Genomic DNA, 18,087 nt, shown 5'->3' on the forward strand with positions numbered 1-18,087 from the left:
ACTTTGTTTTTGTTGCACATCAATGACCTTTTGACATGTGCACCGATTCATTGTTACGCGGATGACAGTACAGTTCATGATAGCTTTTTGTTTGATAAGCCCCCAAAGGGCACACAAACTCCAACGGCTCGGAGGGCTTTGAAGCAGAGAATGGACGGTTATCTCGAGAGTATTTCCTCCTGGGGTAAAAATAATCTCGTCGAATTTAATGTTTCAAAGACCCAATCCTGTCTGATTACGTCTAAAAGGGATCCAAATGATAATCTAGTCTCCTTCAACGGAAGCAATCTTCCGAACAGGCCTTCCATTGATATGCTTGGTGTAACTATAAGTGACCAGCTCAGGTACGGGGGCTCCATCGAAGCCAGAGTAAAGTTGGCCTCTCAGAAGCTGGGCGTACTGTACAGGGCCCGCAGATACTTTAATAGTACACAACTGCTCACCCTGTACAAATCGCAAGTGCGCCCTACGGTCGAATTTGGCAGCCATCTCTGGTCTGGAGCCCCTAAATACCTGAAAAAAACCCTTGACTCTGTGCAGAAACGGGCGGTCCGTTTGATAGATTCCCCAATCTTAACAAACGGACTGCAATCTTTAGAGCACAGGCGTCAGGTAGGTATGCTGTCCTTGTTCTATCGGTATTACAATGGAAGATGCTCTGAGGAACTAGCGTCATTGATCCCTTCGGCACCGGTGCGTAGTCGGGATACACGCCAAACGCGCGCCCAACATTTGTACACAGTTGACACTTGTCACATGAGAACGGGTCGCTTCTACGATTCGTTCTTAAGTTCAACAGCTCGGCTGTGGAACGAACTGCCGGCCTCTGTGTTTCCTCCCTCCTACAACATGGGACTCTTCAAGACCCATGTTCACTCCTTCCTCTCCACAAAAAGACCCTCCACACAGCATCCCCAAAGATGACATAGGCCCTGAGGGAAATTATTTTCTTCAGGGCCTCCTGTGTGGAGTAAATATAAAAAAAAAAAAAAAAAAAAAAAAAAAATTTGCGCACGCCGGGTTCGAACCCGCGACCTTCGGAATGGCAGTCCAATGCGTTACCGCTGGACTATGCCGGCCGCCGTTTACAATACATCTTACCAATGTATTGTAAATTTCCAAGTGTGATATTTTCCATTTTGCATGGTGGAGTATCTAGTTTCAATTTTATATCGTTTTTGACTTGTTTTAGAGGTTGTTTTTCATTTAGTCTTCTATTTTTTTGCTTTTTTTATCTTGCTTTGATTTTGTTTTTTGATTTTGTTGTGCTTATTTATTGGCTCTTTATAATAAATAAAAAAAATAACATGTAAAAGCCCAGCAGGGCGGAAATAAAAAATAAATAAATAAAACCACCAAAAAAACATTCCAACGTTCATATCATATCTCGTATATAAGTAGTATCTTAGTGCATTGATTCATGTTTTGCGACTATTGCCCTTACTGCTAGTCTTTCAAGTCTCGGATGTCTCTTGCGGCTGTGATGGACCAAGGTCTTTCCCAAGGAAAATGACATAAACCGTCATGGCATAGACATCTATCGGAACAGGAGTGCATGAATGAACGGCACCGGTGCGTAGTCGGGATACACGCCAAACGCGCGCCCAACATTTGTACACAGTTGACACTTGTCACATGAGAACGGGTCGCTTCTACGATTCGTTCTTAAGTTCAACAGCTCGGCTGTGGAACGAACTGCCGGCCTCTGTGTTTCCTCCCTCCTACAACATGGGACTCTTCAAGACCCATGTTCACTCCTTCCTCTCCACAAAAAGACCCTCCACACAGCATCCCCAAAGATGACATAGGCCCTGAGGGAAATTATTTTCTTCAGGGCCTCCTGTGTGGAGTAAATATAAAAAAAAAAAAAAAAAAAAAAAAAAAATGAATTAAAGGGAACTGCATACTTGGTTAGGAATTTTCTATCAGGGATTATCAGAAGAATTGAATTGCCCAATCGGATTACAGGGAGAAAGAAGGAGGTACGACTTTTGACAGGACAAAGGATATCTTAAGAGAGGGGTGTGGTTTAAGCTTTGATTTATATGACATCGAATTTGAAAATATTCCCACCAAATGGTTAGTTGAACGCACTAGCAAGAGCCACTCAGATTCAAGGTTGATTAACTTGACATTTTTGAGGGATTCACAACCTTTTTTAAACGTGTAGCGCCATATGGGACGACGCGAGATAGGGTTGCAACAGATCTGTTACTCGAGAAAAAGGTTTCCGATTTCTTTAAAACTCAAGTGGAAAGATTTAGCAGAATTTTAGTCTAAAGTACCCACTAGACTTTACATGGTGGGTATAGGAGTAAGAAAATCCAATCAAATTAATGGCCAGAGATAAAATAAATGTATAGCTTTTTTTGTTAACACTTTCAAGTGATGTTTGGCACATTATAACTTATTTATGTCTTTTTCGTGAATGAAAGAGACAAAACAAAGGTACAGCCCCGAATAAATGAAAAAACACGCCCAAAAGAAGGAGCGTACTAGAATATTTGGCAATAAAATTACGTACAATCAGGAAAAAAATCGGAAGTTGGAGACAAAAAATCGTGGAAGAGTGATGGGTTCACGTAGAAAAGGGAGGGGAAAGTGAGTCATCAGAGGCAAATTGAAGATGATCAAAGCTAAGCTCGTGAAAGCGTTAAAAACAAAGCGTACCACATCATAAACAACTGTAGACGGTAGGGGAAACTGCTGCAGGTCTACGTTAGATTGTGACCTCAGTCAAGGATGGTTGCAGTGGGCATTTCTCGGGTTGGACTGGTTAGTATAAAGAGACATTCGTCTATCAGGGTAGCTAACGACAGTCATTAAAGCAATTTTGCGGACACAATAGCATTTTAAAATTAAAAGTCTGGAATTCACACTTCAAAAAACAGCGTTCACTAAAGCATTATATTGAAAGCGCCCTATGGGAATCGGAACTCGCTTTTCCAGTCCACGCCTGATCATTTGATCACATGTAACAGATTTCTGGGTGTGAACCTTTTGAAATAACCAGAATGGCCTAATTAGCATGATGCGACTATGACCTCAATAGAAAAGAACATACAAGTCGATAAAGGTTAGAATAGCATATTTTTAACGTGATTAAAGGGAAAATACAGTTATAAATAGATCGGATTTAGAAAAAATGGACAGTTTTGCCAATTTTTGGGGAGTTAGTTGCAGAGTAAGTGCGTCGCCAGATTTTAAACAAAAAGTTTTCAAAATTAATTTGAACAGTTTTACACAGTTTTCGAAAGTTTCGGCAGTTTTAGAGAAGTGAATTCGCCGAGTAATTACGTCGCGGTAATTTAAAAAAAGGAGAGTTGGAACCCAGTGTTAGGATTTCTTTTTTAAAGGGTTTTGATTTCGATAAAGTCACGGGTTAAGAATAAATTTTTAATTAAAATAATATACGTAAAAGTCTTTATCAAACAAAATAAAACGCAAATGTTAAGATCTCCTTTTAAGATTTTGATAAAGTCACGGATTACAAATTAATTTATACTTAGAATAATTACATAAAAGTCTTTTTAGAACAAAATAAAACGCAAATGTTAAGATCTCCTTTTAAGATTTTGATAAAGTCTCGGATTATAAATATTTTTGTAATTGAAATTCTTGAGCTGTATAGGAACGCGAGTGTTAGGCTCCATCATAGCTGCGCATTATAAATAAATTTATGATAAACAAAATAATATCCCTGAAGTCTTCTTAAAACATAGTAAAAGACATAGCTGTTAGATTTCAATAATTGCTAGGTTAGGGAGGGGTGTTGATTTTACAATTATTGGGTTGACTCTATAGGCAATCCAAATATAGATTAGTAGAAAATGGAAAGTTCAAAGTACATTCATTATGGAGGGTAGTGTGGATAACACAACCAAATTAGGGAAATAAGATTGTAGATATCTCGGATTAAGATATAAAATTTTAGCTTACCATCTCAGGATAAATCTAGTAGTAATTACGGTACGCTCCACCCAAGAGCAATGGTCGTGTGTTTCCTGGCAGGATTTTGCTATTAGCGGGTAGAAGCTTGGTAAGTGTTTTCATTTCCAATTCAGGTGTTCCACATTAACTTAGAACGAGCGATGCTGACATCTGTCGACTAACAATTACCACTAATCCATTTTAATATGTATATAAAACCAACATTTCAATTTTTCAGGATTCCTCAACAAGTCCGATATTACCTCGGTAGTATCATTCGCAAACCTTTACCTCATCCCCGAATTTGAACCTCGATTAAACTTCATAGTTGGTTGATGACAGATAGTGACGCTGTAAAACCGAATCCCACAAATACGGGCCAATCAGAAGGATTTTTTCTCACGCTACCATGTGATAGGGGTTGCCAACGTGGACGGAGCGGACAAACGGGCTGTTGAAAATTATTCCCTCTGACGGGACCATGTTGCGTGAGGGGCGTGAGAGAGGAATGAAAAATTGTGATGCCGCCTTGTAATGAACGGGGACATGGTTCGCTGTCGGGGCGTCTAGAATGAAGATACTTCGGGGCGTCTGTGAAATCCACGTGGAGGGGGCGACGACGTGATATCACGTGAGAATAAGTCCGCAGCGCTATTACATTATCCAATGGTGTCGACCGGGAAGCTGATGTAAGCCAACTGGAACGCTAACTTGGCGGAATTACAACAGCTTATTTGAGGTGGAGTGTAGGTCGGAGGGAGTTGAGTGGGAGGTGAGCTTCATCAGACGAAACCTACATGACACACTTTCCGCGTTAGCATCATGATATGGGATGCAATTACCTTCCCCATCTAGAGCCAGTACAGTAGATCTTACGGAGGTATGGGCGTTGGAGCGATTTTGGAAATGGCGTGATGACTTAATTCGTTTTCTCTCAGACGTGAAAGGATCCGCGTAGGTCAGGTACCTTTATGAAATGGGTTGCCAGCTATGGGGGACAGTCACCGTTATCGTATTGGTTGTGGAGGAGCCAACGTAGTTTGAAAAGATTTAATTCATATAGTTTACCCCTTCTCCTTCCTCCTCTTCTCCCCCCTCTCATTCCTTCCCTTCAATAAGATTATGTGTCGAGTAACAAAACTAATATATATTAGAACAGATGGAGGCGACCCCGGAGCTGAGATGGCAGGGAATTCCCCCCCTACCTATGCATGTCGGTACTATACTATACTAATTTGTGCAATAACGAAACTATTTCATGTTCTCGGATTTATTTAAGGTCGGAAACATTAAAAAAAATACAAGTGACGACTACTGTATTAGAGTTAGGCGTACTGTAGGGGACCAGAGTAGGTTAAGCGCATAGTTTTATAAGAAAAGTTTTAAAATTTCAATAGTGAAGAGATCACTCACTCTAATTTAAACGAAACTGGATTACCACAAACGTATGCATTAATAGCTCGTTCATATAGGGGAAGTCCCCTTCATATGAATTTCAAAACCAAAAAAGATAACACAACGCTGAAAAAGTGCATTATTGCGAAAATAACTTAAGATCTTGTTACTGTATACTCCATACAGGGATCGAAAGGTTTAGCTAGGGTTTCCTTTTAAGGTATGCCTCCTAAGGGGTGCCAACACTAGCATAGGAAAATCGAAGGACAAAGACCAGGGTGCTACATTTTACAAATCAGACAGAAGAAATTATCATTATTTTAACGTAGGTAGAAAGTTAGGATCATCACACGGTCCGTATACGCAATACTCGCCAGCCGCAAGACGCTGAAAAGAGTGTTCCTCTCATGAAAAAAATTTGGGGAATTTTTCGACACGGAATTCTCCAGCTACCTCCCTCTCCCCATGGATTTTTGAAAAATCATTGTGAGGAATCATGGAAACGCACTCGTAAAATAAAATACGAAATACTAGGGAAAAGGTATTTGGACTAGGTATTTATTCATACTTGCACCAGTTGTTCTAAAGTATCAAGACGAGCTAGTACGACTCACCTCTAGTGCGGCCAGGTAGGAAATCTCATTTCTAAAATCTTGCCTGGCTGCTAAAAAGGTTGGACAACCATGCTTTAGGTTGTCTGCAGCAGTGGCCAGTTCAGTCGGTAGCCAGCAAGAATTGGCCAACCTTTGGGTTTTCAGCATCGGTGGCCAGCAGTCGGTAGTCTCAGGACGTCAGTGGCGGCATGGTCATTTGATTATAAGGGCCGGCTAACGTCCGGCTCAGCTGTTTGAAGGAAAGCAGCTTTCAGTTGAGAATCAGGGATGATAATTCAAGTTATAGAAATTGTATTATTTTCGTTTTACATTTTTTTAAATAAAGTATTTATTTGGAGTAAAAAACGTAGAGTAAAATTATATTTAATACAATATATTAATGTAATAATAAATATAAGAGACAATGACTACTCAGTAACAAAATGTTACTCTCCATATTGCAACATGTGTTACTTTTGGAGATTTAATATATTTTTTGTTAATTATTTCCCATTTTTTGAAAAACAATATTATTTAACTAATAAAATACACGTAAAATGAAAGATTACATTATTCAATTCAAATAAATCACGTAATTTTAGGTGCCGAAAGCGCAGGTCCATTAAGCAAGTCGTCGAAGCAGCGAATGACGATCGTTTGAAAGGGACTTTATAAGGGACAAAAAATGCATACATATACAGTATTGTATTGGATTTTCTCGAAAGAATTGAGTTTTCAAATGAATAAAACTTTTTATTCATATTGCGTATGTACGGGCGCAAACAAATAATTGGTCTTAAAATAAAATATAATAATAACGCATTTCAAATAAAAACGTATTTAAAAAAAAATGATTAACGCCATCTACGTACACGTATATTATAACGAGCATCGCGTTTAACCTCAATGACAAATTATTAATCACTTAAGGCGTATTTCGCCAAACTCTTAAAATTTTGATTATAACTATGTATCTCATAACTTTATGCACATGATAAACATGCCCATAAACCTACGTGCGTTTCACCACAGAAAAAAAGGTCCCATATGGCTATTATACAAATTTTTCTTAGTGATGGGCAAGATTGAAACATTTACATGATCGAAATATTTTGATCGGAGTTTAGAGTTTTTACAGAGGCAGATTTATGTCTGGGTGGGGAGAGGGGGGGACACATAGACAAAGCATGGTATATTAGTATGGCAACATTTTTGTATTCAACATTACTGCATTTGCAAAAAATGGTCTAAACCAGTGTTTTCATAATGGCAATTATGTTTATTGTTTACTAGAAACAGGGCTTATAACTCTGCTCTGGCCTTGAAACCCATTTGAAACCGAAAGCCCAACTCCGTTTTCTTATTGAAAAAATGTTGTGGCTGAAAGCTCATATTTCATTAGCTTAGAGTTTGACATCTCGCTCCAGGCCACGCGGGACATGACACAGTTGGCGAATGGCGTAAAATACTATCATTTCGTTTCTTAAATATTGCTTGTTAAAGTTTTTCGTGATAAAAATAGGGAGGCAGTGTAGTGCTGTAGCGAGTAAAAACATATATACAACTCGACCTAATTGTATTACCTACGGAAGTTCACGTTCAAAGTGAATTGACAGATTTTAGGTTATTCCGACATAAGTTGTGCGTCATTTTGTGGTATATTGCTATCGCAAAAGATGATTGCTCGTTAAAAAGTGCTTCATACCAACGCCTTCTTTCTTCCTCCACAACGTATAAATGTTATTAATTACATCAACCAACTTATTCAGGTTATTGATTAATGATTATACTGTTTTATCTTATTGTTTTGGTGAAATTAAAAAAATGTAAGCCATGAGTTTTTTTCATTTTTCTTTTCAATAAGCAGAAAAATGTCAGAATTCATCTGTCGTAGATAAGCACTATCATGTTTTGCAAATTTTCTTCAGTGTTCTTTGTTTTTCATCTATTCAAATTACTTGTTCCTTTTATAAAGAAATTTAAATTTCAATTCATTTTGGGTTTTTTCGTCTCAGATCAATAAGTTTCACTGGCAATGTTTCCACTTGAGAAAATTAGCTTTAAAAGCTAATTTTCTTAGTCAGATGTACTCCCTTACGAAACATTTCGATATTTTTCTGCTTCAAGGACAATTTTATTTTTAAAATAGTTTTTTGGGCTAAATAATAAATTGCTGAGTGCTATTATACTGTCTATGGTCGCACCTTTTTTAAATGGCCTTGAGTTTCTCTACCTTGTCTATCATCACCAATCCGTCGGCTGTATCCGTGATTTAGAGCGGGAGCACACAGAGAGCGGTCAGGAGTTCCGAGTTCCGCGTTCGGCGTTCATTAGAATGTACTGATATTATAACAACAACGCACACAGCGGGCAGTCAGACCGCGGCGGCAGGGGCGTACAACTCCCATCTGACCTTGTAACCCTGATGGGAGGAGTTATCCCTAACCCAAATTCTTATAGACAAAGCTGTTGTGGCTGAAAGTTCACATCTCATTGGCTTACAGCAAAAATTGTAGTTTCATCTCTCGCTCTCTACCATAGCGACTTGTGTAACAAAAAGAGAAGCTAAGCATCGGTTACGCTCCAATAAAAATTAACGGTAATTTCCAAGACGCCATTTCGAAGGTTGAAGTTGAAGTCAGTTAAAGTTTTTAGCGTAAATATTTTGAATTTTCTTTCGCCCATCTAAAAATAATTTTGCGTGCTAGAATTCTTCAAGGTGATAAATTAATGCCGTGTTGTGTTAAAGGTTGCTCAGACGGATTCGATAATCCGGTGCTAGCAAGAAGCAGCAAGAAATACGTTTGTTTGTGGGTGTCATTTCGCGATTGAAAGCACACGGTACTTTTGAGATTTAAAAATAATGCGTTGCCAACGCTTAATCTTCCAATCATCATAAAATATCCGGTCTACCTCCACCAATTGAAAGAAGGACCCGATCCCGTTGTTAAATACAGGTACTAACCTCTCGTTCTTTGATACAATGTTCCTGATTCCTGAATGTACTTCATTGGCTAATAATTTGATTAATTTTCCTTTTCAGACCTATCCGTATTCCGACGCGATCTTATACCACGTATTAGGATGCTAAAATTGCTAAACAAAGACACGATTACATCAAACAAGGTCATTTAAACCTCTCCAGAATTACATGATGTTTGCTGACGACAAAGCTGTGGAAATTATATAAAACCCTTGCAGGAGAACTTAAATAACTTCTAGTGCTGTGGCGATAATAATTAACACTTAAATTTGTTATTCTTTAACTAATATTTATAAGATGTAAGTCACCTACAGTACGTTCAACAGTGTGGAATCCTCATTTGAAGGAATATTCTGAAGGTATACACCTAATTTATATTACAGTGAAACTCGCTCAAGAAGTTTTGTTTTCAGTCCCTACAAATTCTGCAGAAACTGCATAAAACAAGATTTTTTCCAGAAGACAGTGAAAATCCATCACCATAAATGTCCCCTTTTTCTTAAAATATTTTTAATTAATTTTATCCATGAAATTTATTAAATATGTGTACAATACTACAATAGTGTAATCATTGGCCTCAAATTTTGTCTTTTTCTAGGTAAAACGAAGGGCATTTTGAGCTGCATTTGTCCGACGGCAGCCCTTTCTCCCAGAAAACGGAAGACGCACTTGGAGATTTTGGGGACCAGACGGCAGCTGCGATATGTATCACATTTGTATATATATATAACAAACTTTTATGTCGGTCATTTTAAGGTATACAATTCCGTAGTACATTATTTTGATATTCTCATAAGGTCTCGCCAGCGTTACCAATGCAAGCGGCCAAAAATAATCTTTATATCGACTTTTCTCTGCTTTTTATCAATATTTATTTATTTATTTATTTATTATTGGATAATTTGTATAGCGCCGCTTTTGTGAGATATCACCTCAGGGGCGCTTTACAGTTGATGCAGGTATTACAGAAAATATAAATATTACAAAAATAGAGTGAAGTTAAGTTAAGTAAAATGAAGTAAAGGAACAGGTGACACGAAGATAGAAGATGGAGACTCTGCAGCAAGAATCCCAGGTGGTGAAGAAACTGGTCCAGCTGCTGCAGCGAAAGAGTCCACCGCGTCCACCAACAGTGCCAGCACGAGGTTCGTCATCCGTCCAGGTATGTGTCTGCTGCTAATAAAGCGCTGACACACTATCCTCTCACAGATACCAGACCTTGACAGCACCGCTGTGACGTTCTACGAAGATAGAAGATGGAGACTCTGCAGCAAGAATCCTAAGTGGTGAAGGAACTGGACCAGCTGCTGCAGTAAGAGAGTCCACCGCGTCCAACAACAGCGTCCAGGTATGTATCTGCTGCTAATAAAGCGCTGACACCTCACATAGATAAGAGACCCTGGCAGCACCGCTGTGACGTTTGGCAAGTCCATCATTTATCTCCATGTAATCCTGTTCCTGGTAATTGTTGAAGTGGTGCATTCTGTCCGCAATAAAAAGCGACGGTTGGGTAATAAATTGCCCTGGGCTTAGTAAAAAACTTGCCAGTGTCCAAGCTTGCCCAGTTTCCGAGAATTTTTTGAAAACATCTGGAGTGTATTTACCGGTCGCCGTTCGTTTCGAAAGTCCGATATTTTTGAGCAAATTTCAGAATATTCACTTTAAAACACTGCACTCAAATCACATATTATAAAGTTCTAATAATTATTAAGTTTATTTTTATTTAAGTTCAAATGTTGATGGATTGATTTTAAAAATAATTTCAAAGGGATGTTGCCTCATTTCCCTTGAAAATACTAAAAAAACACAAAGCGGTTGGAGGAAGCGTTAGGACGCGTCCTGCTGCCACGAAGGGCGCTACAATACTAATATGTGTCAATGCATGTGTTATTTATCTAAACCTTCCGGAATAAATTCTATTAATGATGGTGAAAACCTTATCAAAATCAGTTGCATAGTTAAGAAGAACTAAGCGCACAAACAGACAGACGCGAATGTCACTTTATTTTATACTATTTAGAGATAATGGATTCCACGTCAGTATCAATAGAAATATTGATTACATGTTCTTAACTTCTATTTTATAATATCTTTTGTTGTTATTATGGTTTATGTATTATTTAAATTATACCATGTAAAAGTCAAAAGGCGTTACTATTGTTGTTCGTTTAGTCAGGGCCGGCCCTGAGCCAAATGGCGCATGGCGCAAGTAAAATTTTAGCGCTCCTTGTCAAAACCAGTAGAATAGATGCCTAGGCCCTAGGTAGTAGATAGACGATCACTGTAATCAATTATATTTTGATGCTTTGTATGTATGCGTAGCGTGGTTTTTATGAAAGATAATCTTACGTTAGTTTAGGTATTATCACCTTTTGAAATTCAGCGCCCGAAGCGGACTGCTCCAATTGCGCCCGCACAGGGTCGGCCCTGCCTCTAATTATTTTTTTTTATTACTTGACATATCTTTCAACACGTTGTATTTTGTGTATATATTCTTGTATTTTTGTGCAAGGTCAAATTAAATCCTATTAAGTTGTTGCAGTAAGACAGAAATCCTGGGTTCGATTCCTAGTTGAGACTGTTACTTTTAATTTTTCTGTGTCTTGTTCTGTTTCATGTTTTTTTTAGATATATTAGTATTATTTTCTACTTCAATGATAAATCAATGCTCAATACATCGGTTGTACTGACTCTGTTTTGTATTACTGCCCATTGTCTTTTTGAAAATAAAAAATAATTTGATGTGTTCATAGCTGTGGGTTTTTTTTTATTTTCCTTTTCCTGCATTCCAGTATTTTTATTTTTAAAATATATTTTTTTGGGCTAGTGAATGAACGATGTTAGCTGGGTGCAGGTATATTGTCTATGTTTACTTTTGTTTTAAATGGCCTTGAGATTTCTTTATGGTTCACCATATATTTACCTGTCTGGACCAAACGACCGTTTTATCTGTGGTCGTCTGTGGATAAGGGGGTGACAAAATGGGGCCATACAAAAAGCCCGAAGATATCGATCTAGAGAGTGGTTTATTTATGCGCGGCGGTCAAAACGGAACGTCGCGTTTTAAAGGCCCGAACAAACCGCCGCGTTCAAAGTGCGTCCGCGATCCCGTGCACGGTGGCGATCAGATGTTGTATATGAACTTGTAGCAACGTGTTCACATCGAAGCGTTCTCTGATTGGCCGCGGCGTCCTGTGCAGCGTCTGGACGCGGTGCTCGCGTCCGCGGATCAGTTGCTGCTTGCAGGATCTGCACGCTGCACGCAACGTAATTATCTCTGAGTTTGTGATATTTCTCATGATGTCGGATACAAATACAGAGAGAATGATCAACGAAATTAGCATCTGCCGATGGTTTTTTCATGTTTTCAGCAATTAAATTACAATTATTATCACTTTTGATATAAAATATAATAAACATAATCGATTAGCTATGAATATTTATATTTTTCCGATATTAAATCGCTTATTTTGAGATGTGTATTGACTACACAGCACCGGAACGCGTGTATTTTTTTAGCACAGTTCTATGTTTATATTTTGTACAAAAGAAGTTGTAATTATTATATATGTGTTCGATTAATTTGTTTTATGTAAGTGTAAACCATTCTTAAGAATTTTGTCCCCATTAATCTGATATTTAAAATATTGAAATCGAAAGAAACTCTTGTAATTAAAATTCATTAAAAAATAGTTTATTCAAATATACATAAATTCTAACAAAATTGCATTATGGGTTTCATTTTATCCTACCAACCCGTCGAAATTATTTATCTTACCAAACCGTCTTTTAAGTAAATTTACCCTTTTCAGGGGCTTTTTCACCATCTTCCCAATAGCTTATCTACCCTAATAACGAATATTATTAAAATAAATAAAAATACTTGCAGTGGTTAAAAAAATCGGCCAACTTATCCAATATATAGGCACTATACATAGGTTCGATTACCGAACTATAAACTCCAACTTAATAAATAAATAAACCGTAAATCGTAAATCGAAAATATTCGTTATTAGGGTAGATAAGCTACTATCTTCATCATCTGCAATAGCCGCTAGAAGTAATAATTCTTCTTCAGATTCGTCTCCAAACATGATTATGATTATTTAAATGGTTCCCGCTCCGAGCTATACCTACCACACAACCGACACGAACGTACGAGTGCCATGGACCCCAGCTGATCGCTAGTTGATCGCTAGTTTGGTGTGAACGGTTCTGCACGCACACAGGACGCTCACCGTGCCATTGCGGACGCAAAATGATCGCGGCGGTTTGGCCTTGCCTTAAATCAATCTGACAGTAAATAGGCATCTCGCATTATAATATCACCATTTACTTCTTAAAAGTAAAATCTGCTTTTGAATGAATAGAAATTTTTACATGGGAGCGCATATTACTCGCCACGTTATGAACAAATTTGCGAAGTCCAAATTCGGCAAAAAAATTCGGTTCTATTTTCAGAGTCGAATATTTCGTTTAAGTATTTAGTTAAGACACTCTTATAAATGTTCATAATTTACTTCCCAGCAACCAACCAGCTTTGTGTTTCGCGTCCAGACGTTTCTCGATGTGATAGTAACAACTGATTCATATTATACGATGTGAATATGCTTAAAATAAAGTAAAATAATGCTTATATATGGAATGTAATACGACAATTGGGTTTATTCTCTTTTTCACATCTATTTTTACAAGTTTTCATTGTACAAGTCAACATTTTGCCGTGTTATTTCGTAAAATGAACCGATGATGCCTCGACCATAGTTCGCACAAGAATGATGACGTCACGTTTTCAAATTTCACTTGAGGCCATACGCGAGCACAGCCGGCTCCAATGGAACCGGTATGGGGAGTGGGGATAATACGCTTTTAATCACTTAGGGCAGGTCTACTAATATTCATATGTCTATGGATGTTATACAATTCATTAAAACTATTAATCGACATTCGAAAATAAATATAGAATCGTTGTTCATCATTAAGTAAATCCTGAAAAATACTAGAAATTCGCCTTGCTCTTCTCGCGTTGTGTTGATTGGGTGCACCCAATACTTCCTTTTCTTTTTAGAAGCTGCTAAGCTCCACAAGAGCAATAATTCTTCATCGGATGATGAACTTTCTAGTGACATGTTGCATATGCAAAGACCCAAACGAAACTAGAACCCGAGAATTTGAACGCCGCTTGTGTGCTTTGGAACTCTTGAGCGTTCAACGGTCACTAGAACGCAGAACTCTGACCGCTCACTGTGTGCTCCCGCTCTTAGAAGTGTACAAACTTTTTCCATACAAAAAGCCCGAAGATATGGATCTAGTGAGTGTTTTATTTACGACGTGTAGATAGCAACTTAAAGATCGTATCGACATCGCAGAATACTTGCATTTTTATGCACAAAATACCTTTTCTGTTGAGGACTTCAGCATTTTTTCACCTGAAACAAGGGAAAGTGATTTCAGTAATTAAAATTATCATTTCAGTGTAATGGCAATGTCATCAGGTGACAACAATGTGCTTGTCACTTGTCCTGTGAATGAAGTTGGCTTTGCGTCTTCATTACAGTATGTTATTGAAGTAGCAGAGGTACTTGATGACTTTTCTATTTGCAACATTTTTGCAGGATAGCCTTTAGATCCAAGCCAAATTATAAATATACCTCTTTTGGGAGCCAGGTCCTGAGGGAAGTGAACTTACACTGGAAGAAGGCGTACAATAGCCTCCAAGCACTCCTGTTTGATGCAGCTTTATTCCTGAAAACAATTATATTTATTATATTATGGTGTATCTACTAGTATGTACAATGCTTGTAGCAGGATAGTGTTGATATAATAATATATTGTGTGGGCACACATAATAACATTACAAACAGTACATAACGTCACTGCACACATACACTGTTGTTATTTTTGTTAAAAATATAAATATTCGTATTAAAATAACATACCGGGTGGTTGTTATTGGAGAGATTTTGTCGTTGATTCGGTGGTGGATTGTATAACAGTATTTTTATCAGTCGAAAGCGCGAATGAAAGTTACATCATTCAACACTTTTAACTTTTCACAACCTTATTTTTCACTCTTGGTCTTCGCATTATTGACGCCCGCGACCCGTCATATGCTTCTGCATCTTCAATTCTGGCAAAATCTTCAATTAAATCCATTTTAAAGTAAAATAAATAATGAACTCTAAATAAAGCTGTAAACTTCACAGCTCTCAAAAGTGTCAAGTTAAAACGTACTGAAAGGCGATAGGTAGAAAACTCGGCCAACTTATCCGATATATAACCACTATTAGCTGCTTCGAGTGCCATTTAGTAAAGAGGGACTTTATCTTAAACATAAGCGTTTTTGAGCGATGATGAAAATCGACAAAATACTTTATCCTATGCATAGTGCTTCAGACAGCCTATGATCAAGATGGTAAAATAATCCCTTATATGTGTTAATGTTATACTTGATAAACTGCTTGCATTTAAAAATCTATTCACTTATTTCTTTGATCTGTGGTTCATAACGTGGCTCATTATCCTCTTTCTCGTAAGTCTTGCAAGAAAACGTAAAATACGAACAAATATGAAAATTACGAATGTATCCAATAGTATAATATAAGTACATAGAATAAAGTGAATAGAATAATTAATAGAATAAATACAAGTACATAGAATAAAGTACATAGAATAAATATAAGTACATAGAATAAAGTACATAGAATAGATAATAGAATAAATACAAGTTCATAGAATTGGCAATCCAGATTTTTTTAATTCTAGTTTTCTGATTTTTCACAGTGCAGAATCCAGATTTATTAATAATATTAAATCAAAATTACTTGAATTTTTTTTTATATATTTGTGATGGATTATGAAATGTACGCGTCCAATAGTAGCCTATTGTGTACTTTATTTAATATTCAAACATTTCAACAAGTCAAGTCGTGTGATGAAAGGCTTTAAATCACAGTGAAAAAACAGATAAACCATAGCTGCAAAAAAATATACGAAGTAATTATGAAAACGGACATGCTAACGACATCTGGCGGAGAAAGAATTGATTCAGTTTGCTTGCAGTAGGCGCCTGTAATAGTTGGACTTAAATTGAGGTTCCGGGATGAAAGCAGAGAGGTCGTAAAATCGTCTAAGACGAGAAAGGAACCCCCTTTCTAGGCTTAAAAATAAATATTGAAGGTTGTCGACCAATTAGACCTGGTCGAGAACGATAAAAATTTTGAATAACCAATCAGTGAACGGAGAGGCGTGCATCAACTACAGACAAAGGAATGAACTTTGGATCGGGCAATAAAAAAGATAATTAATGGCTTCTTCTTTCCCACAAAAATCAGAGGTAAATGCACTATAGAGTAAACATCGACGTTCAAGGGAACTAGTCCTGGGAATGTTTACAATAACTGAGACATTTATGAGGTATCGAACCATTGAAGTCGAGGGCTTTGGAAGTTTTACAAGTTGTAAAGCACACACACAAAAATGCAATGAAAAAATTATAAACGTGATAGTATAAGAGAGGGCGGAAAAACTTATGGAAATTACTGGCAGAATTTTCAACTGTAGTGCAATTATTTATGATAGAAGGAAGGTGTCAAGTTCGATAAAAATCGTACTAAAGGGAGGTGAGAGTTTTGGAAACAATGGAAATAAATCGTTATCAATTTAAGGTGAAGCGGAAATATTGGTAAATCAATTTTGGGTGAAAATCTCGCAAAAAAAATAGACATTTTAGAAAAGTGCGGCGACCGAATGGAAGGATAATACAGAGATTTTGAATTGCTACGAAGGTCCTAGGGACATGAAAATTGAGTATCAGAAGAAGACAGTAAAACTAAACATATAGCGATAGATTAGATTCAGGAAAAGTAGACATTTTACATGATTATTAGGTTAGATAGATATTAAAGTTACACAAGATTACAGAGGGATCGAAACAAGATAAAAGGTTGACGGTCTCATGTGTATTTTGGAATATAAACAATCGAAATCCGAACATGATTTTTATTTACGTTAAGGTAATAAACGATTGGAGAGACAATTAACTTTAACGTGGAGCTTATGAAGTATTTAGATTAGGCAAAAGAGATTAAAATTAATAGGTTTGAAATAAAATAAAATTTACGACCATAGTACATAAAATCTGAGGCGTAAACATATGTCCAGACGTATAATTTATGTGAAATCTTGTAAGTGAGGGATGGAGAATGGGCGGAGATTGGGTCAGGCAATAAAAATGACAGATATCCCAGAGTCTAATTAGGTATATCTCCCATAGAAGTGTGGAAAATTATATATTAATTAATAATAGATGAAGTATGAAATTTTCCTGGAGACCACACACATCGGGAAAAGTGGAGAAAAGATAAAAGAAAGGGTAAAGAACGGTGATAAAGAATAATCCAAGTGGAGAAAAGTGATACAATTCAAATTTATCCGTGAAATAAATAAATACGACTTGGAAAATAATTAGTTATAGAGTTATGAGAAATAACAAAAGAATAAAGAAGAAAATTGTGCAGGAAAACGTCGCGAATAAAAGAAAATCCAAAAAAATAAGGAAAACTCAAATCTGCGACATAAAGAGGGAAGGTACGGGTGAAAATGGAAAAGCTCATATAGGTGACAATAAAATTAAGTAGAATTTAGACAAATCGAAATTCAAAAATGCGTAGTAAAGATTTCAGCATGGATTTAAACAATTTTCGCACGAGATGCATAAAATTGAGATCTATATATATGTTATTGAGGATGGACCTATCGCGAATTGAGAAAAAAAAGGAACGCAAAATCATGAGATTTTAACTACATTTTGTATGAACGGAGGACAAAGGAAGCTTGGGCGACTAACGCGGACTTACCCGATTCGGACCCTATCGACTTAGAGTTGTAAGATAAAAATTAACCACCGCCCAGAGCCGGAAAGCAGAAGATCTTATGGAAGCACAATCGATATTAATGGCAGGGATGTTCGGATTTGCGAGTTGGTAAAAGATAGAATCGATCATCAGAGGAAATTCAGATACGTCTTTTGGAATCTGAGAAGGGTATAAAATGGCGGTGCAGACCAGTTTTCAGGGAGTCAGTCGAGAGTTTTGAAAACGGAGTTTACGTCGCAGTACTACGTCTATTGGTAAAATTCTAGTGAAATAATCTAAGTGTTAAATTTTGAACAAGTCTAAGTATTGA

The 18,087-nt window shown here is 37.1% G+C and overlaps 1 protein-coding gene across 5 annotated transcripts in view; it reads right to left on the reverse strand.

Moving 5' to 3' along the window:
- The window catches only part of LOC149422584 (gamma-glutamyl hydrolase A-like), a 60,951-nt gene that overhangs the window by 13,759 nt on the left and 29,105 nt on the right, over positions 1-18,087 (reverse strand). Inside the window, exons 1-2 of one of the 5 annotated variants that reach the window (XM_089633375.1) lie at positions 14,591-17,458; positions 5,940-6,168 (exon numbers count right to left, since the gene is read on the reverse strand). The exons of 1 other annotated variant lie outside the window; for it this stretch is intronic. The gene's annotated coding sequence lies outside the window, so the exon portion shown is untranslated. Of the gene's footprint in view, positions 1-5,939; positions 6,169-8,122; positions 8,144-14,552; positions 17,459-18,087 lie in introns of those variants that run through there. 3 more of the 5 variants (XM_089633372.1, XM_089633376.1, XM_089633374.1) reach the window with 3 other exon arrangements.

The sequence above is a fragment of the Hesperophylax consimilis genome, chromosome 7 (genome assembly GCF_061612785.1).
Source record: "Hesperophylax consimilis isolate HC1 chromosome 7, BYU_Hcon_1.0, whole genome shotgun sequence".
Taxonomy (NCBI): Eukaryota; Metazoa; Arthropoda; class Insecta; order Trichoptera; family Limnephilidae; genus Hesperophylax; species Hesperophylax consimilis.